This window comes from Lissotriton helveticus, chromosome 10 (assembly GCF_964261635.1).
Source record: "Lissotriton helveticus chromosome 10, aLisHel1.1, whole genome shotgun sequence".
NCBI lineage: Eukaryota > Metazoa > Chordata > Amphibia > Caudata > Salamandridae > Lissotriton > Lissotriton helveticus.
Window position 1 is genome coordinate 925,623,200 of NC_136071.1, and position 24,430 is coordinate 925,647,629.

Genomic DNA, 24,430 nt, shown 5'->3' on the forward strand with positions numbered 1-24,430 from the left:
GTTGATAGTCCTGCAGGTCACGTCTGAATTTTCGATTTTTTCTTTGGATTATATCTTCCTCAAATTCGTCCAGAAATTTGTTTAGGATCTCATAATTTTTGGTTGTAATCTCACCCCAGTTTGCATCTTCAATTCTTTTGGATAAGGTGTCAACTTCTTTTTTATTGATTTCATATTCCTCCATTGCTATGTCTATAAGTTGTCGAATCATGTTGTTAGAGGCAGTACGAAGATTGTCCTCCCATAATTGTAATTTTTCTGGAGCTGTTGTTTCAATTGGAGGAAAAATCAGAATGCGTAATCCCCGTGGGATGAGATTGTGTTCCAGATATTTTTTGAGAGATGCTGCTTCCCACCACTTTGAGGTCTCCTTTTTCGCAACCTTTTCCAAAGCCTGGAAAGTGCTTTTGGCTGACATTAGGTTGGTGGTACTGGGTGTACGACTCATAGTTGCACCTGTGGGGTCAAATGCTGCTTCCAATCTGTCATTACGTCTATCGCGTCTCGTGTTGTATGATGCCATTGTTTGTTAGCTTTTCTTCTATACCCCAATGGTGAATTTCTTTTGATACTGATTAGTAGATTGACAAAAAATTAGTTGTTTGAGCCTTTAGAATCCATATGTTCAAAGTGTAAATGGGGTAGCAGAAAGGTCCAAGGATTTCGAGGCTTGAACAACGCTTAAATAAGTTGTGTTGGTGAGTGAGCGGAGACACACTCGAAGCTCTGGACCTCTTGGGCTTCAAGTAAAGAGACAGGTTTGAGAAATGGTAAGTGTGTACTCCACAGAAATTCACATCAATTTTTCAGGATTAGTATCCGTTCTTTCCAGATCATAGTATAAAGGACTTCGGCGGCGGTCCAGTGAGTCTCTTAGCCCGGAGCATGCCCGGGCAAAGAGACTGGAGGAGGCTGGGCTGGGCCAGGTCTCTTGGTTTTCGTTTTCTTTCATATCCTATGTAATGAGCAGATGTTATTATCGATATTAGCACTGTTTCTTTTCATTAACATTATGGACCCTGCATATCTGTCTGTTAGTTAACGCTGAGGAGCTAAATCTGATACTGAAATAGATTTGTCCTACAGTTGGGCCGTCAACAGGTAGGGGGTGTATATAGTATAATTGCCTGGCAGTCTGATGGATACAGGTACTTCTGGGCAATGTGTAGCAAAGGGTACGTTTTTTTCTCCTTTATTGAATCTGTATGATGAGGTCAATAAGCATATAGTTATCAATACATATGAAAAAATACTAGCATGTTTACAAGATAGTACAGATTATGATGACACCTTAAGGGCCTTTTCCCTTATCACGCTAGAGATTCAAAACTCCTTAAGAGCCCAAAATAAGGTACCCCAGGTCCGGATTAATGGCTGGTTCGATTCAAAATTCACCAAAGCCTATACCCAACTGAAAGAAGCATTACATAAGACAGAGAAAAATCAAGAAGAAATGAATGGGTGTAGGAAGGCGTATAATTTAGCCAGAAAAAATAGGAAAAAATAACTGCAAGACCAGGAATGGGATACGCTCTATGAAGCATCATTGAGGAAGGATTGCACTTCATTTTGGCGGGCTGTTAATGCTCCATTTCTTTCTAATAATGATGGTGCTAGGGTTGAAGTAGCAATTGTCGAAAATGTATGGATTGACTTTTTTTCGAAGGTCTATGGTACCAAGAGGATTGAAGAATTATCTACTGACGCGGAACTAATAGAACAGGAAGGCACGGTAGGCTTTACCCCTATTGTGTTACATATGACATTGGATGAAGTTACAGCAGCAATTAATGCTATTAAAGGAGGCAAAGCCCCGGGGCCAGATGGTGTACCGATGGGACTTATTTAAATCCATCCCATCATTGTGGTCCCCTCTGCGGACTCGGGTTTTAGAGGCTTGCTGCACGAAGGGCTTTGTAAAGTCCTGGTCAGAGTCGTGATTATTCCAAAATGTTTAAAAAGGGGAACGTGACAATCCTGCCTGCTACCAACCTATTTCCCTTTTAGATTCTCTAGTTAAGGTAGCAGGCATGATTGTTCTGAATAGATTACAAATATGGGCTAAGGAAATAATATTTTAAGCACTGTACAATATGATTTTAGATTAGGGACAATCGAGCAGGTTTAAAATTTTACTATTTTAATGGGAAGTATGTTCAAGCCAAGGAGGGGAAACTGTATGTGGCATTTGTGGACCTCTCGGCCGCATTTGACTGCATTATACACAATAGACTATAGGAAATCCTTTCAGGTCTAAATTTTGACACACTATTAGTGCAATTTTTGAGACAGATGTATACTGGGGCATCTGCTAAGGTGAGGCATGGATTGAAGGGCGAATGCACTGCGCTGTTCCCCGTGGAGAAGGGAGTGAGGCAGGGCTGCGTCCTGGCCCCATTATTGTTCTCCTTATATACTAATGCCTTAGAGGAGGAACTGGTGGCCAGGACCAGAGATCCTCCATAGTATAAAAACAAGCCAATTATGTCCCTGCTCTTTGGGATGATGCATTGCTTATGGCCAAGACCCAGATGGGCCTACAGAGTGCTCTTGGAGCATATATTGGCTTCATGGGTGGTCGGGGGTTAAAACTTAATAATAAGAAAACCTTCTTAATGACATGTGGGAAGGGGAGAAACAAATGTAAAAGTTTGGTACTGGGGAACGACAGAATAGATGCAACTGATACATTTTCCTATTTAGGCGTTTTATTGTAACAAACTGGCTCCTGGCACCCTGCGGTCAAAAGTAGGACTCTCCTTTTTAAGAGGTCAATGTGGTTAACTTTGCAATTAAATTGGGCAAAAGACCTCTGGGGATCCTACTTAAAATGTATCAGGCTAAATGTATGAGTGTCGCGATGTATGGGGCAGGAGTCTGGGGTTCCCATGATGTATCCCCAATACAAATTGTGGAAAATATATTTTTAAGGTTTATTTTAGCAGTTCCGCAGAGTTTTTCAGTTTTTAATTGCCACAATGATTTGGGGATCCCCTATATTTCTGACATGATTACAATGCAACCTCTGCTATTATGGCATAGAGTCTGGACGTCCACGAATAGCCGGTTGAATAGGGAAATCATTGGAGACGCCATGAGTCTATGCTATGCAAATAAGATCACTTGGCTGAACTGTAGTAGAAGATTTTTAACAGATTTGGATAGACTTGATTATTATATTCACCCTGATACTATGAGCTCCATTTCCAGGAAGGTCTTTAAATTCTTATGTCTGTCGCACTTAGATTCCTTAAGAGCTGTAATGGAAATTAAGAAAAGCACTGTGATTCAGCACCAGCTAACCCTGGTGAATTATAGCATACAACCATATTTGGTTTGGTGCACAGGAGGGTACGACAGGTATGTCCTTACCAGATTTAGGTTTGATAGTTTTCACCGGTTAGCTAGTTTCCCCACTGTAAATGATTGGTCTAGAGATTTATGTCAATGCCCCTGCAATGAGATATCTACCTAATCAACAAAACATGTGATTTTATTTTGTTAATTTTACCACCGTGAAAGAGTAAGATGGTTTTTACCAGTGTTTCAGAGTGGGGGGGGGGGGGGGTGGAAGCATTGTTGTCCCGCTTTTTTATACTTACAAATGTTGGAAAATGTTCACTGTGTGGGAGTTATGGCTGGATTTCTGAAAAGCATATTGAGAAATAGGAAAAGTATAACTGCCTAAGCAGGAAGTTGGTTATTATACACTATTTTTTCTATTTCCTTTAGACTGATAGGATCGAGATTTCTGTATAGATGGAACTAATTGTATGTATTTGTCTGAAAGTATTTTTTAAACTTGCTACTTTTATGATTTTTAATGTGAAAAATCGCATAAAGTATATTTGAAATTGAAATACAATTTGTGTGATACCTCAGTTGGTTAACGTGCATCTTGCAGATGTGATTAGTAATTTTCAGTGAAGTAATCAAACTAAACCAACATATAGAGGAAAGAGGCATGTATCTACTATTTATTATGTATTTGCATCCGAATACTTTTCACAGAGATGTAGGCAGGGCACTATAATTGAAACACAGTGGAGTGATCTTAATGCCCTCCTTATTGAAGGAGACTTTCCAATTTCCAGGGATAAAAGACAATGGACAACAGTATACATATACATTCCAATGATGGCTTGAGATTAGTCTGGCATGTGAAAGATCCCCAGTAACCTTAGTAGATCTATTGAAGAAAAGTCTACCACTCTTTCTGGATTGTCTAGATGTAGGATCTAAGGCTGAGTTATCCTAACATTATCATCAATTATCCATTATTATCAAGAATGCTTTACTGAAACCCCCTGTATTCGTTTCTGAACCCCACCCCGTGGTTTGATGGGAAATTCTCTGCTGCGAATCGTCACCAGAGAAAAGTATTATCTGATTCCCCTATGGTTTTGGTGTTAGTCCAGGAGGATAGGAAGTCCTATAGATCTACTATCAAAGAAAGGAAATGCCTACTGTTTTCCAAAGATTGGGAGATGCTAGAATTGACAGTGGCGCAAAAGTGCAGTAAGATTTTTTTGGGAAACTGTATATAGGCTTTCTTTTCAAAATGCCCCTTCAAACCCTCTTTTGATCTGTAATATCACAGGCCAGGATTGGGACAAGCATTTTTCTTGTATTTAATATTTAGAAAGAAAGGGATGTTGAGCAAGAGGCTTTATTAAAACAGTCTTTTATCTCTTCCTCAGAACCTATTTTATTGCAGTTTACCTCTGGTGAAGTTGAAGATGCTATACGAGCAAGTGCTGGCTGTAAGGCAACGGGTCTTGATGGGATTCCCTATGGATCTGTATGAATGCAATACCGAACTCTGAGGCCCATTACTTACAAATCTTTTTAATAACTCCTTAAGTTGCATTATCCCGGAATCATAGTCCTTATCTACAATAGTGTCTATTTTTAAAAAAGGAGATGGGGGGGGGGGGTTACCTAATTGTTACAGACCTATCTCATTGATGGATTGTTCCATAAAGATACTGGGAAGAGTTTTTTTTTTTTTACAGGCTGCAGACTGGGCTTCAGATAACGGTATTCTAACTAACTGTCAATACAGTTTCCGCCCAAGTTGGGCACAGTGTATCAGTGCCTGAACTTACATCTGATAGTAAGTAAGTATACTATTGCCAGGTGCTGTCCACTGTACCTAGCCTTCATGGATCTTTCCTCAACTTTTGATTGTGTAAATCAAACCAAACTTCTAAGTTAGAGGTGGATATTGCGTTGGTAAATGTTCTATATGACCTTCATGAAAACTTAAGCGCAAAAGTACAGTACAGTCTTTCATATACTTTTCCCATGTCCAGTGGAGTGCGCCAGGGGTGTGTGTTAGCACCGCTACTATTTATCTTATATATTATCTTATATATTAATGATTTGAATACACCCTTATTAGGCTCTACCAAAGATGTGCTCATAATTGGCAATCTAGCCGTGCCAACTTTCTTATATGCTGACGATGCTGTGGTGCTGGCCAGAACCCCTTGAGTCCTCTGCAATGTGTTGGACACTTTTGTCCTTTTTATGAAAAACCTAGATCTGAAAAACTATTTTGCAAAGTCACACATGAAGGCGTCCGACCTAGGCAAGAAAGTTGTGAGAGTATTACATCTGGGTGACAAGCATCTAAGCACAGTTGATAACTTCTGTTACCTAGGGCTGGCCTTTGATGCAAGCAGTTCCTGGCAGTTGGATGTAAATACCACACGCAGGAAACTCAGGAGGGCAACATGGACCCTATTTAATCTCGCTAAGAGAGACGGTAGGGCTACTATTTTTCACTTTCTCACAATCTCCAAAAAGTAATGCCTACCTTCTGCCACTTATGGAGCAGGGGGTTGGGGGCTTCATAATGCAACCCCTATTGAGGTGGAAGAGAACAGAATCTATAGAAAATTGCTAAGTCTCCCGCACTCAAGTGCTAATTTGATTTTGCACTCTGAACTAAAACTAGAGTACATAATAGATCGTATTAGCTCCTCTTCTGTTATGTGTTAGTGTTTGGAGTAATAAGGAGGCTAGCCTCAATAGGGCAGTTATTGAGGTATGTATGTAAAACTATGGGCGATATTTGTTTGCCAGAAGTGTTCACCAATTCTACCAGAAAATTGGTAAAACATAGATTTCTGGAGTTTGTCACTGCTTTGAGGTTTCAGGATACTGCCAGTAATCATACTATCTGCTATTATTGTACCACAACACACAATATTGCCCTGTACCTAACACTAGAGCTAACTCATTGGGAAAGATCTGTTTTCTTCAGATTTAAGTCTGGGATGGTTTGGCTTTTAGTTTGCTTATATGGAACTCAAGGTATGTGGAGTACAGTACTCCCCCCTCCCTGTCACGATAAGTCAGAACAGTCTTTACTGCATTTTATATTCTTTTGTGGATTTTATCATCAATTATTTCAACTATGTCTTAAACCTTTATTGATTAGGTCTGCTATTCGACAATGTAGGATGTCATTCATTTTTCTTCAATTGTTAAATAGTCCAGAAATCTGTTTTAACGTCTGTTGTTTTCTTAAGATGGCCATCTGAAGCAGACTATTCACGGAGATTACATGAAATTAACGTAGTTGTTTTTAAGATAATGAATTTGTAGCGTGTGAAATTGTATATTGCAAATTGAATTTTGTATGTATATTTTAACATATCTCTCTGTTTTTGTTTTTTGAAGGATTTATTAGATTTTTCATCAAAACAAACATGAGACTCAATACTTCAGAGGGGCAATAGCAATGACACATGAAGATCAAAAATATTACAGCCAAATACTAAAGGCCAGTAGACAGATTATTTTCAGCGACAGCATATTTCCGATCGCACACCCCCCCACCACCGATCAGCCCCCCTCCATCTTTGTCCCAATGCATGTAAGTATGAAAAAACAACCAATATGTACACTGCCCAGTAAATCGGCCTTGGGGGGACATTGAGTAACTATGTGTCAGGAGTAGTCCTAGTCAGCTCTTGTGAGTCCCTTTCAGCGGCTACAGTGCCCTCCGTCTTGGTTGCTAGATAGGTTTTGTACAGTTCCCAGAAGTTTTTAGGTCTGCTCCGTGGCGGGAGAGGTTGCTAAAATCTTCAGTTTGAGTGCTGCAGTTTAGCATATCCTGTAACCACTGGGTAATCATGGGAGTTGGTCCACGTGACCAACAAATTGCCACACTGCGTTTGGCTAATAGCAATCCCATGTCTATCATCCAGTGCACTCCCTTAGGTATCTGTTTAGAGTAGCTCAGCCGGGCAAGAGCAGGGTCAGGGGTGATTGTCAGTTCAACCACCGATCCCAATTCACTAAAAACCAAGTCCCAAAAGTTGGATATCCCTGGGCAAGACCATGCCAGGTGGAGAAAATCAGCTGTCTGCGTGTTACATCGCTCGCAAGTCGGCCCTTCTCACAAGCCGTATCTGTGCAATCTCTCAGGGGTGCAGTAGACACAATTCAGATAATTACAGTGAATCAATCTATGTCTACCGTTTAATGAGATGCGCTTCGTGCTGGTGCAGCAGTAATCTCACATATTGTCGTCTATGTCCTGACCCAAATCTCTTTGCCAAGCTAATAAGGCTTTAGTGTAGTGATTTTTTCTATAGAACATGGATAGTGTATAGATCTTGGACACTATCTTGGAAGGCGACTTCGTCTTTATGACGTAGGTCAAGGCAGGCAGCTCAGGAGGTTCCATCAAGTGGTCGCCTAAAATGTGCAAATTTGAATTTTGTAAGAATAGTAGGTGTATCGTCACCCGTCTCCAGGTCTCCCCAGCCCTTTGTGATACCATTGTCAAATAGGTTGCCTACAGTCCGTATTCCCAATTAATTGAGTGCACATGTAACCCCCTTATACCTGCACGGGAGTAGCTAGCGACACCAATCTAGCGGGGTGAGTGGAGAGTAGACAAAGGTACCCGCCTGTAACGGCAATAGACATTGCCAAGCGTGCGTTGTCGCATTAATTGAATCCAATATCCCAGTTCGTCGGTCAGCAGTCGTAAACATCAAAGCCGGCAGTGATAAAGGGGCAGCAACTACAGTGTCTATACGAAGGTGTGGGATGTCCGGAGTACCGTGCATCTAGTGGAAAGCGTGCGCACTCTGTGTTGCCCTATAATATAATTAAAGTCGGTCGTGCCCAGTCCCCCCATGTGATATGGCAGAATAAGAACCTGCCTTCTGACTCGCGCCTTTTTGCAAGCCCAGGCCAGCTTCACCATCAGCGTTGTAAGCCGACGAAAGAATGAGCGAGGAAGAACCATGGGAACATTGGAAAAAAGGAATAGAAAATGAGGCAGTACCACCATTTTAATGATGAAAACTCTGCCCAGCAAAGATAGAGGCAGTGTAATGCAATGGTCCACTTCGTCCTCTAATTTGCTGATAGCTACTCCATAATTTGCTCTAAACACATCCTCTGAATCAGTGTGCACCCTTATACCTAAGTACCTCCCCCTTCCGTTGACCACTGTAATGGGTAGTCTGGTTCGAATGGTGTTGTGGCTTGCGTGAGTGGAAATATGATAGATTTCGGCCAGTTGACCATAGTCCTGACACTGTGCCGTAATGTACCACTTCGCACAGGACCGGAGATATGTTACTTTCAGGGTACTCTAACATATAGAAGTGTATAGTCCACATAGGTGGAGACAACTAATTTGTAGCACGAGAACCTAATGCCTTTTTGCCTATGATATTCTCTAAGCACACAGGCTAACGGTTCGGCCACCAGCACATACAATATCAGAGACAGAGGGCAGCCCTGTCGCGTACCTCTGGTGATAGGTATAGAGTCTTTCACTAGATTACCTATTTTCATTCTGGCAGTGGGAACGTTATATAGTACTCCCAGCAATTGAAGAAAGACCGGCCCCAAGCCAATCCTAGTTAAAATCTGTCTCATAAAGGGCCATTCAGCAGAATCAAAAGCTTTCTCCATGTCGAGAAACACTGCTACGTCCTGTGTCTCCAGACGGGTGTGTTGTAGAGCGCCGAACACAGTGCGTAAGTTATAGGTCATGTTTCTGCCTGGCACAAATCCCGCCTGTTCTGGAGCAACCAGGAGTGGTGTTAAAGGGACCAACCAGTTTGCCAGGATCTTTGGGAATATTTTCGGGTCCATATTAAGCAGTGAGAGCATACGATAAGAAGCGCATTCTTCCGGGGGCTTACCCGGTTTTAGGATAGCAACAATAATCGCCTCCTTCATCGAGGACGGCATAGTTCCCGATACACACAACTCATCAAATAGTGTAGCTAACTGTGGCACCAATAAATCCAGGAACGCCTCATAAAAGTTAACAGTGATGCCGCCAACTCCCGGCGCACTACCCGCTTTCATGTTTGACAGTGCCAGGAGAATTTCCTCTCTCTCAATGGGCCTCATAAGAAACTCACGATGTGTGTTCGTGAGCAATGGTAGCTTTATGAGTGTGCGGTAGTCCACAATTTCCTCCTCAGTGCCTCCGCCACGAGTAGCGTAGAGCTCAGAGTAATATTGTCTAAATCTGCCCACAATAGCCGCCTCAATTAGAGTGTCGCCCTCCGCCATCTTAATCTCTGCCACCACTGTTTGTTCCCACCGCTTTTTGAGTAGTTGGGCTAGGACCGCCCCGGCCACTCACTCTCTCCATAAGCACGCGCTGTGGCGTATTTACCGAGGTGCTTTTTTCAGCATCAGCAGCTTCGTCATATACCGCAACAAGGCCTTGATCTCCTGCGCAACTTCATCATCCGTACCGGCTTGAAGGCGTTTTTCTAGGGTCGCTAGTTTCTGTTCTAAGTCAGTGAGTCATTTGCGGATCGCACGAAGAACTCCAGAGTGCTTGGACATATTAACCCTGTGGATGTATACTTTGAACGTCCCCCATACAACCTGAAAGCTGTCTACCGATCCCACATTGGTCACAAAAATGTTTTAATTGCTTCTGCTGTTTCTTCTTTAAAAACCGCGTCTAGCAAAGAGTAAGGGGGAAACCTCGGAGTGAAAGGAGGGATAGTCTTTTGTAGTGTAGTTCCTATTATCCCAATAGGCTCTGCGCATTGGAATAATACCTCCAATAGTATAGACCTAGACCAGACGTTAACTAGGTCTTCTACTGTCGATATTAGACTTAAAGTTTTGGGTTTGCCAGCTAGCTCAGAGTTCACTAGAAACTTTCTCGAATAGGCAAGGAGGAGTTGAACCTCCCTGGATAGACAAGAAGGGATTTAGTTCCTGACAACCATAGAACATGACAACTTTGCTCTCCCCTAATCAAGAGTGTATCTCTAGAGTCGTGTGAAAACAAAAGACAACTTATTTTACTCAGTAAGTACGTGCATTCTTAGTTTCACCAGTTTGTAGAGAAAAGGAAGAGACGGGCGTGTTCAATAAAAGATGTTGTTTATTGATCAGTCTCTTTTCTCGTACAAGAGAAATGGATCGATATTATCGCAATACTTATGGTTAAGTAAAGTGCATACAATAAAAGCAGAATTATGAAATAATACTGTAAAAGCATTGATATGGTTTCTAAGCCATATGCTATTTAAAATGGATAAAATATATACATACACATATACATTCGACTAATCGTACTCAACTGGTGCTTCTAACCACGCCTACCCCGGTGTACCTGACCTAAGCCTAATACGTGGGCTGGAGTAGAAAGTAGCAGTTTGAGTTAAGTTTGTTTTGCCAAGTGACTGACTCAAGAATTCTCTGCAAGGGGTTATTCAGTTCTGTACCTGAGATCTAGGATGGTTGAGGGATGGTATCTCTCGTCTGTGGTCTCGATATTCCAAGCTGCCTGCAAGGGCTGCTCGGAAGCGCCGGAGCTGGATTTCTCGGCAGGAGAAAGGCAGCGTCTCGTTCTCAGCGCGTCAGGAAGGCGGGGCAGCGCCAGTGGGCTTCGCTCTCTGCTGGGCTTCGGCAAGTCTCGCTGCTCCGATCTCGTCACCACCGCGTGTGTTTGCTTAAGGCAATGTCGGTAATATTTATACCTGTAAGGTGCCGAGATTGACGTAAGGATGGACATAGATACGTCAATAAGGATGTCATACGAGCTGGTCGTTAGCACATTCTTTTACTGAAGTTCTCTGAGAAATCAAAACAATGGCCGCAGGGATTTTCCCAGGTTGTCATAGGTTTGATTTGTTTTGAGAACTCCGTATTCCTTATCAGGGGCTGGAGGAATATTGCTTGCCTAATTAGATGGCAAGCGTTATGACCTAATCAGATAACGCGCTCCTGTGCCGTGGTCTGGCTTAATCAGATAACGGTTTCTGCATCATGGGGTGGCTGCTAGTTAATTTGTTAACCAGAATAGGGTCAGGAATAGGGGGATCGATACAGAACCTATAGGAATACATCACACCCACTCCACGCTAACTATGGCCATATTTACGAATCTAGGCATAGTAAAACATACTGTAGAGTATCGTGTATACCTTACCACCCCAAAATACACATAATGCATTTTGAAATTATGTAACATACGGGAAAAAAATAGTCACATGTACTATATGCACTCAAGCAGTAGAATAATGCTAAAATAATCACGCATATGTATACATTATTAGTAATTGAATATGAGAATTACACATGAAATGGCTCTTAATACAGAAGAAAAGTTCGAGACCACTTCATCACAGTTCAAAAATATTTATGAACATACCAGCGGGCAGCTAATGTCTATGAAGTTTCTAAAAATAGAAATTAGTTCTCTAAGAATAGTTCTTACTTTAAGCAGAAGATAAGTGTCCCGAAAAAATTATAAAAATATTTTGGGGCTGCTAAAAAAATTGCTGTCCGTGAACTGGAGGAAAAATTGTTCTTGCTACTTTATTATTAAAGTTGAAGGCCAAATTCAAGGTGTCGGGAACGCCGTGTGCTAGCTTGCTCAAGAGTCGTTATTTCTGCTCTGGTGAGAACATCATATCATTGAGACTGCCGAAAAAGCTGTCAACAGCTTCCTGTGAGAGTTCCACTAACTCGGAATAAGATGTAACCATGCATTCATGTGCATGATTGTCTCCATTGACGTTTTGATTAGTATTGCTGACAGAAGGTCGTACCTGATCGATGCTGCTTTCATCTTGAACTTCACTACCCCTCAATCGTAGTGGTGAAGTTTCCACGAATGCCGTCATCAGGATTGGCAGCCGCTGAAGGCAGCACAATGCATGAGCCGTTACCGGACCCAACAATGTTTCTGCATCCATTGGCGCATCCGATTGTAGCGTCAGACAGGTGTCCAACACGCATTCTTCTCCGCACAGCATGCACCTTAATACAGGTAAAACACATCTTTGCCATATCGGTCGAAATGAAAGAAACCAAGTCATGTTCAGGTCTCTAAGCCGGGTTAGTCCCAGGATTTTTGATATCCGGTCCCGGTATCCAATGGCTCGGATTGTTTCTTCCCTTGTCGCAGGTGTTTTGCCTGTGACATGGTTTGCCATAACGAAATATAAGGACCAAGAATAGGATTCCTGCAATTAGTCCCAAAATGAGGGGAACTCCTCCAAAAATCGAATGGACGAGGTCTGGAAAAATACCCAGTATGGCTTTGAATGGTGTTAATGCCCCTGAAAACAATGTCTTAAATACATTTGAGACTCCACTGGTATCAGAAATATTTAAGATTTCATTCAGGATTTCTGCGAAATGTATGGGGGAATTAGTTGATAACAATGAGTGAATCTCTGCAGTCGTCCTTGCGACTAGGAGATCATATGTTTCTTTTGATGACGTGAGCCTGGCCGGCGTCTGAAGAAGCACTGTTTTCATTCTGCTTAAAGTATCTACTCGAATAGAAGTAATTTTCAAGTTAGGCCATGTCCTTGCCTCCCTGTCCGGAAAGGAGCTGGGGAACAATAAGCGTCCACAGCACATGACCTTCGCAGTCGTACTTATGAGATAAGGAACCCTGGGCTGTAGACTACAACATCTGCGATCCACAATTAGGATGTAACTCCCGTTATAGAGTCTTTTAAAGAATGGTTCTATCTGTGATGCAGGTGTGCCTAGCTGGTGACATGAAAGGTTATTTGAGTTCCCTTCACAGGCTCCATGCAAACTAATTCCATTACACAGAAGTGTACCGCTTAGTGACATTGCACAATTATTGCCACTAAGAAACACTTTCTGTCCTTTATTACTGACACATGCATGTGAATAGGGCAAGTTCCATGTTGACTTAATGTACCCTTTTCCTAATTTTTCGTACATGCCAGCCTGTATATATTTTTGGCAGTATTGAAACCTGAAAGCAGATATCGGAATATTAATTATCCCATGTATTATCCATTCAATGACAGGTCGTTCTGACATTGTCAATGGTAATCTCTCGAGTTTCTCAATGCTCAGGATTGTATAATCAGCACCCTTTTGTGCCATACTGATTTGTTTATCAGTAAGGTTAAAGATATTGAATAGTGACGTTGTGTTGATTAAACGCCAAGGCACATAGCCTGAACGCAGATTTTGTAACGTCCATCCAAGCTGTACAATAGAACGCAATTGCGACTGGCCATGTTGTAACAACAGTAAGTCTTGCGATATTATGTCGATTGCTGAAGACACAATGCTGTCCAATGAAAAAATTCTGGAGGACAGAGTCATTAACCCATTGTCCACTACAGAAAGCGATTTTCCCAAATTAATACGGTCAATTTCCCGTATACTTTCTGCTGTCTCAATTTGAGTTATCTTCCAGGCCTCGTTGTAAGCTGCATATATAGAGGCTGCTATGAAGCGTTTTTGACGCTGTTTGCGCGGTCCCATAATGAAATCACGCAAGTCAGCACCATCAGTAAGTGAAGTTAGGTGTTGCTTAATTTCTGTCAGTGTGGAAGTTTGTAGCCATTGAAGGCAGAGTTTGCCCACACTGTAGGTGGTGATTATCCCTGGGTGTTGTCTTTGGGAATATCTAGGGTCTGGCCTGGTCAATGTGAACCCCTGTGTTTTGTTCAGGAATCTGTCTTGACTGTTATTAGTATCCGTGGGCCAGATTAACCATTGTTTCCAATCAGGATTTGTTCTGTTTTGGTTTAATACATAGTTTACGTCTATCTCTTCATCTGCAGAGCTATTGCTGTTCATTGTTGGTTTTGGAATAGACGGTTTATTTAAGTCTTTGATTTTGGCTAATCCAAGACAGGTAGTTTGTTGAATAGTGTTTTCAAGAATATAATTTGTTCTGGGATCATGCAGGCTCTAAACAATGATTCTACACCCTGAACTTGCCATTCTCTTGTACCCCAAACACTTTTCACTTCCACATTTTTGTCCCAATAATCAAAACCAAATGTATTCATTTGTTCAAAAAATGAGTCCGAATATATCAATTTTGTGTTTGTAAGCATGGTTTTTGTTCCTGTCTTATTTGACAATTTAAAATAAAATGTTTCAGCTTTACTTGTATTGAACCCTGAAAAATATGAATATTTGTCATAAAAGGTTCTTGAGCTTCCTTTTGGAGGGGTTGCACAATGTTCCCATTGATTATAATTTAAAACATTTCTAGGTTGTGCAGATTTATGTAGAAAATGGTTACCATAGTGGTTGTAGCAGTACATATTATCATAATTAGACGAACCCTGCAAATAATCATGTTTGGTAAATTTAGCAGACATCACTAGGTCAGACATCATGTCATTAATACTTTCAAAGTCCCAATCATCAGCAAATGAGTTTGGTTTTACAAAGTCACTCAACGAGATCTTGATTTGGTGTGGATATTTGAGGATTTCAACCGGACCATAAATTTCATAGTCAGTATTGTCCCATGCTACCCCACCCGGTATAGGATTGGCTGTGAAGTTGACTGAAGAAAGTTCTCCTTTCTCGACGTGTGAAGACGTGTGTGGCTTGAGGATCAAGTTGATTTTCTGGCTTGCTGTGTCCATTTTTGCATATTTTCCCTCAATGAAGCGTCCCAAGCATAGTACCATGATGAGCCAAAGTATGAGGATAAATACACCAAAGGACACCCAAAATTCAATCCATGGAGAAATCAGATAGGTTTCTTTCAGTTGTTTCAAAATTTCCATAGCTTTGTCTTTAAGGGTTTTTGTTGATGGCTGTGTCTTTGATTCACTGAGGTCTTCAGAGGAATCATTGAAGTTTATGAAGTAGCCGGATGCTGTTCTATCAATTGTTCCAATTGTTTCAGGATTACTGTTTCTTGCATATTCATTTGTTACTTCATTGTAGGTTGGTGTGTCTCTACTAAACGTTTTTATTTGGGTTTTCAGAGGTGTGAGTTCCATTGCATTGTTGCATAGTCCTTGTTGTTGTTCTGTAGGCGTTTCGAATGTGATTAGCCTTTTAGTTAGCACCTCTGTACTTGTAGCAAACCTCGGTGTTCTACTACTTATCGGGAGTCCACTTGGCCTACTGTTTGTTATCGGCCACATGATAGTGGTTTTACCAGGTCGATGGATACAACTCGGTTCTCCTTTTTACCAGCAAGCGGCGGTAGTACAACTGATCTTGTCCCGTTGATGGACAAGACAGGAACTGCTTTTCTGTAAGAAGGCCCAAATTCCTTCTTTACCGCGATCTTTTCTCTGACTAGATCCCCGATTTTTGGAATCCAGACAGGTCTTGCTGGGACAGGTGGTGTTTCTTCAGTGGTTGTTGGCTGTTGTTTCAACTTTATGTTACTCAGGTCTTTTCTTGTTTCGATTAAGTCCTGCAAAATAGCCAAACGATCTTTGATATCAAAGCTTTTTTCTTTCACCACTGAAGTCTGACTGTCAAGATCTAAGACTAACATCCTAGTCCCAAACAATAATTCGTACGGACTGAATCCCTTCAGAGAATTTCTTGGCAGGTTGTTTAGACTACGTTGGACACTTATTAGATGTTTGACCCACCCAGCTCCCGAACCTAATACCTTTGCTGTTATAGATTGCTTTATGTCACGTTTTTTTCTTTCAACAATTCCGTTTCCCTCGGGATGAAATGGACAAGAATACCGCAATGCAATGCCCATGCTGGTCATGGCCTCCTTATAAGCTCTAGAGCTAAAAGCAGGACCCTGGTCAGAATGCAGCATGCCAATTGCGTATGTGCCGATAAAGACTCGCAAATCTTTTATAACAGTTCTGGCGTCAGCCGATCGCTGGGGCCACATCCATATGAATCTCGTGCATGAATCCACCGCAACCAAGATATATTTATAGTTACCATCCCTTTGTAAGGGCCCACAGTGGTCCAGGTAAACACAGGATAATGGTTTATCCGAGATTAGAAGGGGCGTCTGTGCTGGTCGTCTCACTGTTGATACTTTTATTTTTTGACATATTTCACATTCTAGAACATAGTTCCTGGTTTGTCTTCTCATTTGTGGCCACCAGTATCTCTGTTTTAATAACGATACTGTGGCTGAGACGCCAGCATGTACAGAAGCAAGCCCTTCGTGTGCCGCTATGATGAGTCCTAACCTATGTTCCATGTTTGGAATTACTCTATCCCCCACTCCAGGGATTCGAGCAAATGGAACATTATTCGCATCAGTTATGTATGAGTACTTTACTGGAAAGCCTTTCGGGAGTGTTTCTATCGCATCTTTTACTGTAGCGCTGACAGCTTGTAATATATCGCTGTCTATTTTTGTTTTTGACCGGGTGATGGCAGCTACGGAAGCCGTTTGCACAGCTGCCTTTGCGGCCTCATCAGCCAATGAATTCCCTGCAACGTGAACGCCATCACGTTGATGACTCAGTGTATGTATCACGTGAGTCTTTGGTAGTTCCTTTTGTAAAATAACTACTTGTTCCCAAAGCATTTTATGCTTGATTGTGCCTCCTTTTGCATCCTTAAAACCATTCTGAAGCCAGATCTGTAAGTATTCATTGTAAGACTGAACGCAATAATACGAATCACACACTATGAGTGTGGGGAATTCCCGATCGGTATTTTCAAGCGCCATCTTGAATGCCAGTAGTTCTGCTCGCTGAGCTGTACAATCTCCTAGAGATTGTGTTTTAGTGACCGCTGGTTTGAATTTCCCATCGTGCCAGCGACCTTTTACAATCGCACACGCAGCACTGTAAGCTTGTTTACCCCCTACTGCGGGTTGTGCTGATCCGTCTGTATATATTATACAGCCGTAATGTTCTAGAGGCAGAATTTCGGTCGGCGGCGGACATTCGAATTCATATTGGAGAAACTCTTGTGTTTTTAAGTTAGGATCAAATTCGTATGCCACGTCTGTTGCAGCAAGAGAATTAGCCCATTGTATCCATCTCGGATGGAGCGCTTTAGCATTCGGTATGCTTGCTTTTGTTACAGCCTCTAGGGCTGTATCGGTGTAACGATTATTATTCGTTTACCTTGTGACAGGGCTCGTTCTTTTGCTATAGCTGTCTGTGTTGCAGTAAGATTTTTTTCCGTTGGGCTAAATTTCATTTCAGCTTTAGTGTACAAGTGTGATTTGAATGCAATTGGTACCTTTTCTCCCTCGTTAGAGGTCAGGTAAGTGAATCTGCATCTTCCTGGGATGACTCGAATCACAAGGTTGCGTGTGTTATCACGTGTTTCTAATTTTGTTTTAATTAACATATCTGTTTGTAAGGATCTCAGAATTTCTGTGTGTATTTGAGTCCAATTGTTTTTTTTTTAAATCTGGTTTTATTAGATCATAAAGGGGTTTGACCCTTTCTGCGTAATTTGCAATGTATGTTCTTCCGAAATTTAGGAAGCCTAGAATTGACTGTAGGTTTTTTAGTTTTCTAGGTGCTTGGAGTACGGCATATTTCTCTAGGAAATTGTCAGCCAGGCTTTTGCCTTCACTTGATAATTCATATCCTAAGAGCAGGACTGTTAGATGGGCAATTCTATATTTTTTAAAGTTGAATTTGTAACCCTCTGCTGCGAACCCAAGTATTATGGTGTTCACTCTCTTCAAGTGAGTATCCAAGTCATCATCTGTTAGGTATATGTCATCGACATAAGATAATGCTTCGTCATCATATGTTTGTAGTAACTCTGTTACTCTCGCTGAGAATAATCCTGGGCTGTTCTTGTACCCCTGGGGTAACCGACAGAATTCCTTTTGAGCGCCATTTATTGAGAACGCTGACAAGTATCTGCTCTCTGGTGCTATATTTTGACAAAAGAATCCATTAGAGATGTCTAATGTTGTTTTATATTTTTTTGCGCACTATGTTATTCATTAGTGCAGCACTATGCGAGTTTTGCACTGCAAAAGTTTTGCAACATGAGTTAAGGTGTCTGTAATCCAAAACTAGACGATATGAATTGTCTGGTTTGGAGACAGGAAACAAAGGGTTGTTCATTTGTGAGGTGCAAGTTTCAATCACCCCCTGGTATTCTAGTTGATCTAGAATTTCTTTTAACTGTTTTTTAGCTTCTTGCTTGATCGGATACTGCCTTTGTGCAGTAGGTTGTGATTTTAACTGGATTTTGTGTGGAGGAGATTCCTCATCCCATCCCACATGATTTTTATATAAAGCAGGAGCTTGAGCTACTGCCCACTTTCTTGCAAGTGTATATTTTTTATGAATTGGAATATGATTTGAGAAGGCAGGCATAATTATTTCTTCGCCATGTGGGCACTCCCTGACAAACTCTGGTGGCCAATCTTTTTCAGCTAGAAGGATGTCATAGCCCTTGGAGAGATTATCCCAAAAAAGGCCCCTTATTTTTCTAGTCTTATCCCCTTCTATACGTAAAGTTATTTCATATATTTTGTGAGGTTTGCTAACTCTGGTGTCTGCAGTTTCCACTTGAATGTATTCATTCGTGTCCACTGTCTCCAGATGATTCATAAGGACTTTGCGTGCTATGCTCACTTCTGCTGCGCTGTCTAGCATTGTGTGAGCCCACTCTCCGTTTTTCAGCTGTGTCCTCAGTATTCTCGGCATTGTTGAATACTTTAATACTGGCTACCTTCTTCTTTGGAAACTGTAATTTTTTATTTGGATGAGCAGGTTCCTTGTCTTTGGACTTGACGTGCCCTTCCCTGGGTTCCGATCGTCCTCTTCTTTCCGATTTCTGCGAGGAAGTCTAAAAAGATTGAGAGGGACGTGTATCAAAATCTTGATATCTATCAGGTTTCTTTATGTTATCCCTATTTCTAAGGTTGTATCTTTTCACAGAGGGCTCCCTTTGGGGAGACTTGGGTCCTTGGTCCGGAGATCTTTCTCTCCGCCGAGGAGACCTTCCTCTGGACTAGAATCTTTTTTCTTTTGGATTGGATTGTTTGTTTCCATCCCAGTTCTTCTTTTGACTGTTTAGATTATTTTTAATAAATATTTTTTCAGGACTTTCAATTAGTTGGGGCTTCACTGGTATTCCACCCAAACTATCTCTACCTAGTTCTTCATAGGATTTTTCTATAATTCTGGCAATTTCAGCTGGTTGGTCTGCTATATCTGTCTCTTTTAACCTCTGGCGGATCGCCACATTCGCTGCTTTTCCTTTTATGTTGGCTAGTAATATTGCCGAGACCTGCTTGAAGTCTTTTAGTAATTTCATACCGAGAGTTAAAGCGGGTTCTGGACCGTATTCGTCTTGAATTTGTTTTAGCACATCTGGTATTACTGACATGGATGGAACTCCATGTGTTTTTGTGTAAATGGAAGCAAAGACTGTACCCCAAGTGTCACAGTCCTCCACGTGTGGTGCGATTCCCATTGGAAGACAGATAGTCAGAATCCTGTGTTTTTCTACCGGGGTGGTATCTGGAAATACCGCCTCTATTTGGGTGATTTTTTGTGCTAACCAGAATGGTATTTGTTCCTGTTTAGCTGGTACTTTACCTAGGCAGGACTGTATGTTCTGTGGTGTAATTTTATTTGTGTTCCCCTGATGAGGGGTCAGCTGTGGAATTTTAATTGCTGGTTGGATTGTTGAAGTCCGCATTACATATTGGACTAATTGTCTATATATTTTGATTAATTGTTTTAGTTGTACTAAAAGTTCTGGTGCAGGCATTTCTTCAATGTCTGGATGTGGTGTGTATCCGGCTAGGACCGGCCACGTTGCTCCTGGTCTACCTAGTGGACCGAGCCTGGTGATGTGTTTGTTGTGTTTTAGGGCGCCATTAAACAAGAGCAGGTGCTCTTGAAATTTTAGTGGTACTTCTACCTCCTCGAAAGGAGTGTACTCATTAGGAGGTTCCTCTATTTTATAATAGTGGAAGTCCTTTGTTACAGCATTTGCTGCTGGAAAGTTTATCCATGAATAGAATACCTCTGTCTGCCGATATTCGTGTGCCTCTATTACGGATATGACTGTACCACCTCTTGGTGTCAGTCCATTTTCTATAAGTTTTAACGTTATAGATCTCCTTATGTTGACCGGGATGAGTTTTATATCCGGGTCATTTTCCTGCAGAGTATTATCAGCTTCTAATCTAACTCTCTCTCTTTCATCATCACTTTCTGACATTTTACTGTCAGGAAGGTTATTCTGTTTGTTTGCAGATAAGGTTTCTTATGGAAACAAAGATTAGATGCACAATATTTTGGAACAGTGTATCCTTCAACGTTGATTGAACCAAGAACCATACATAGGAGTTCCCTCCTGCGAGGTTTGGCGGATTTTACCTCTCACCCACTCCAGACGTCTTTGGAGTATTATGGGAAAAAAGGGTCTGAGTGAAAGAGCACGACTGAGTTACTCTAAAGTCTTGCATTAGTTGTATCGCCTTTCCAAACGTTGGGCGCCATGTAGTATAGTTCCTATTATCCCAATAGGCTCTGCGCATTGGAATAATACCTCCAATAGTATAGACCTAGACCAGACGTTAACTAGGTCTTCTACTGTCGATATTAGACTTAAAGTTTTGGGTTTGCCAGCTAGCTCAGAGTTCACTAGAAACTTTCTCGAATAGGCAAGGAGGAGTTGAACCTCCCTGGATAGACAAGAAGGGATTTAGTTCCTGACAACCATAGAACATGACAACTTTGCTCTCCCCTAATCAAGAGTGTATCTCTAGAGTCGTGTGAAAACAAAAGACAACTTATTTTACTCAGTCAGTACGTGCATTCTTAGTTTCACCAGTTTGTAGAGAAAAGGAAGAGACGGGCGTGTTCAATAAAAGATGTTGTTTATTGATCAGTCTCTTTTCTCGTACAAGAGAAATGGATCGATATTATCGCAATACTTATGGTTAAGTAAAGTGCATACAATAAAAGCAGTATTATGAAATAATACTGTAAAAGCATTGATATGGTTTCTAAGCCATATGCTATTTAAAATGGATAAAATATATACATACACATATACATTTGACTAATCGTACTCAACTGGTGCTTCTAACCACGCCTACCCCGGTGTACCTGACCTAAGCCTAATACGTGGGCTGGAGTAGAAAGTAGCAGTTTGAGTTAAGTTTGTTTTGCCAAGTGACTGACTCAAGAATTCTCTGCAAGGGGTTATACAGTTCTGTACCTGAGATCTAGGATGGTTGAGGGATGGTATCTCTCGTCTGTGGTCTCGATATTCCAAGCTGCCTGCAAGGGCTGCTCGGAAGCGCCGGAGCTGGATTTCTCGGCAGGAGAAAGGCAGCGTCTCGTTCTCAGCGCGTCAGGAAGGCGGGGCAGCGCCAGTGGGCTTCGCTCTCTGCTGGGCTTCGGCAAGTCTCGCTGCTCCGATCTCGTCACCACCGCGTGTGTTTGCTTAAGGCAATGTCGGTAATATTTATACCTGTAAGGTGCCGAGATTGACGTAAGGATGGACATAGATACGTCAATAAGGATGTCATACGAGCTGGTCGTTAGCACATTCTTTTACTGAAGTTCTTTGAGAAATCAAAACAATGGCCGCAGGGATTTTCCCAGGTTGTCATAGGTTTGATTTGTTTTGAGAACTCCGTATGCCTTATCAGGGGCTGGAGGAATATTGCTTGCCTAATTAGATGGCAAGCGTTATGACCTAATCAGATAACGCGCTCCTGTGCCGTGGTCTGGCTTAATCAGATAACGGTTTCTGCATCATGGGGTGGCGGCTAGTTAATTTGTTAACCAGAATAGGGTCAGAATAGGGGGATCGATACAGAACCTATAGGAATACATCACACTTTCTGGGTGTGTCAAGCAATAACAATATCGGGGAACGGTCCGAAAGTGTATGGGGAAGCACCTCACAAGCACAAGCTCTCTCAATTAACTGCCTGGCTGCCAGCCAATAATCTATGCGGGTGTGCAGGTCAGGATAGGCTGAGTAATGCGTAAATCCCCTTTTGTCTGGGAACCTCTGGTGCCACACATCACACAAGTCAAACCTTACCATTGTGCTGTCAACTGCTTTAGCTGCCCCCGTGATGCGTCTCTTCGACCCCGATCTAGCCAGCCGTGGGTTCCTGACTAAATTGAGATCCCCACCCCAAAGCTGTTGCCCCTCTCCTCGCAAGCCGACCTTGTCTGACAGTGCAGTAAAAAAAATCAGGGTTATCAAAGTTTGCTCTGTAGATGTTAACTATGAGGAGATCCACTCCCTTTCCGCTACACCTGGTAATCACAACTCTACCTTCCCTGCCCGTGTCTACTGGTATTAGTGTCAGGGCGGACCTAGGATTTACCCCACGTGCATGTGTGGTGGATCCTGCTGCATGTTTGTTACCATTTTTTTTAATTTTTATTTTTTTTATTTTTTTTAAAACCTTTATTAGCGTCAAAAGGATATACAAGTCTAGGCCTACAACCAAATCGGCCGGCCTCAATACGTAAAACAATCAGAAGTTCCAAGGCAAACATTACAGAGTCAAGCAGCAAGAAGCAGAGGCAATACAATCGTAAAAAAGGAGAATATACCTAGGAACCAGAGGGCCAAGACACAGGAGCAAAAAAGGTTAATTTTATAATATGGGGATAAGGCATATGACAGGCTCACTTTCAATGTAGAGACGTCCGAAGTCCCAGAACCAGCCTCAGCGACAATAAGGGGATATGGGGCCACAATACAGAAGAGGCAACACAATTCACACAGGAAGATCGGGATAATTTAGACATAATCGACACTTGAACAGTATCATCGTTACATGCCCACCACCCAAACCACAGCCAAGCCAGAACAGAGGGATCGGAGAAACATTACATCAAAACTAACCCGTCATAGTGACCTCTAGGAAAATGGAGGGAGGGGGACGGGGGCGAGGAAAGGAGGGGGAAGGGGGGGGGGGGGAAGAGGGGGAGGGGAGGAGAACAAGACGGAACAATGAGAAAAAGAAATGAAATACAAAAACGAAAGAAAAAAGACACGCCGACACAGGCGTCCCGTGGCGGGAGTACAGGAGAAAACAGGAGTATCAGCACCAGTGAGGGTACAGCAATCGAGAAGAAATGCAACCGACCCATAAAAGGAGGGTTAACGACGCCACACACCTCACCCCAAACACACCACGGGAGGCAGGGACAGACGCGACATTACTATAAAGAGATACAAAAGGGCCATAGAACCATAAAACAAACAACAAATAGAACCCAACCCACCCAACCCACCCTGCACCCCTGTAGAAGGCTATGGCCTACCCTTCAGACAGCGTGCCTGTCGCCCTAAACCAGAACCCGAAATATAGCAAGAAAGAAAGAGAGAAGAACGAGACAAAAAGAAACAGAAACAAAAATAAAGAAAACAGGAGGGAGGAGCATAAGAACAGAAATCAATATGGTCGGCCGCCGCCCTCCGCCCAACCAGACAATCGCAACAAAAAACAGACCAGACCAGGACGACACCCCATCAAGCGCCATAAAACTTACAGAGGAGGGGACTACCCACCGCTCTATGGGTACAAACAACTGCGCCACTAAGTCGTATACCAATAATCAACCAGGAGTCGTGCATATCACCCCCATCCCTTCCGAACCACAAATCCCACCCACCACATGACAGTGTAGAATGAGATATTCAATACAAAACCAGCACACAATCGAAAAAAATGTTGACTACCATGTAGACATGGGGGGTAAATCAGTCCGCAAGTGAGCAAAAGTCCGAGCAGAGAGTTTAAATGCATCAGCGATCGCAGCACGGGTGATGAAGAACAGGAGTTCAGTTTCGCCGCTTGGGAAGGCGAGGGGGTCTCCGTAGTAAACAAAGGCGAAGCCATCGGAGCAGGTGCAGGCGGCAGTCCACCAATACTTCTAGGCATCCGAGCCGAACAGAGCCGCGGCACAATGTCCAAGTCCCCGGGGTCAGAACCTCGAAAAACAGGGAGCTCCAAAGTCACCGGCACACAAAATGATCTTCGATCAGCGGCAGCAACACTTGCGACCATAGAGGGGGGCGAGGCAATGGAGTCACTGAAACAAGGGGGCGGCAAGAAGAAACGGCTGCTCAAAATGGCGGCAGATCGCGGCGGACTCACAGGGATATCGGGGGTCAGAGATGCGCGCAGGGCTCTCAGAGCTTCCAGGATATCTCTGACCGTAAGCTCACGCTCACTAGACCGGACCCCCGC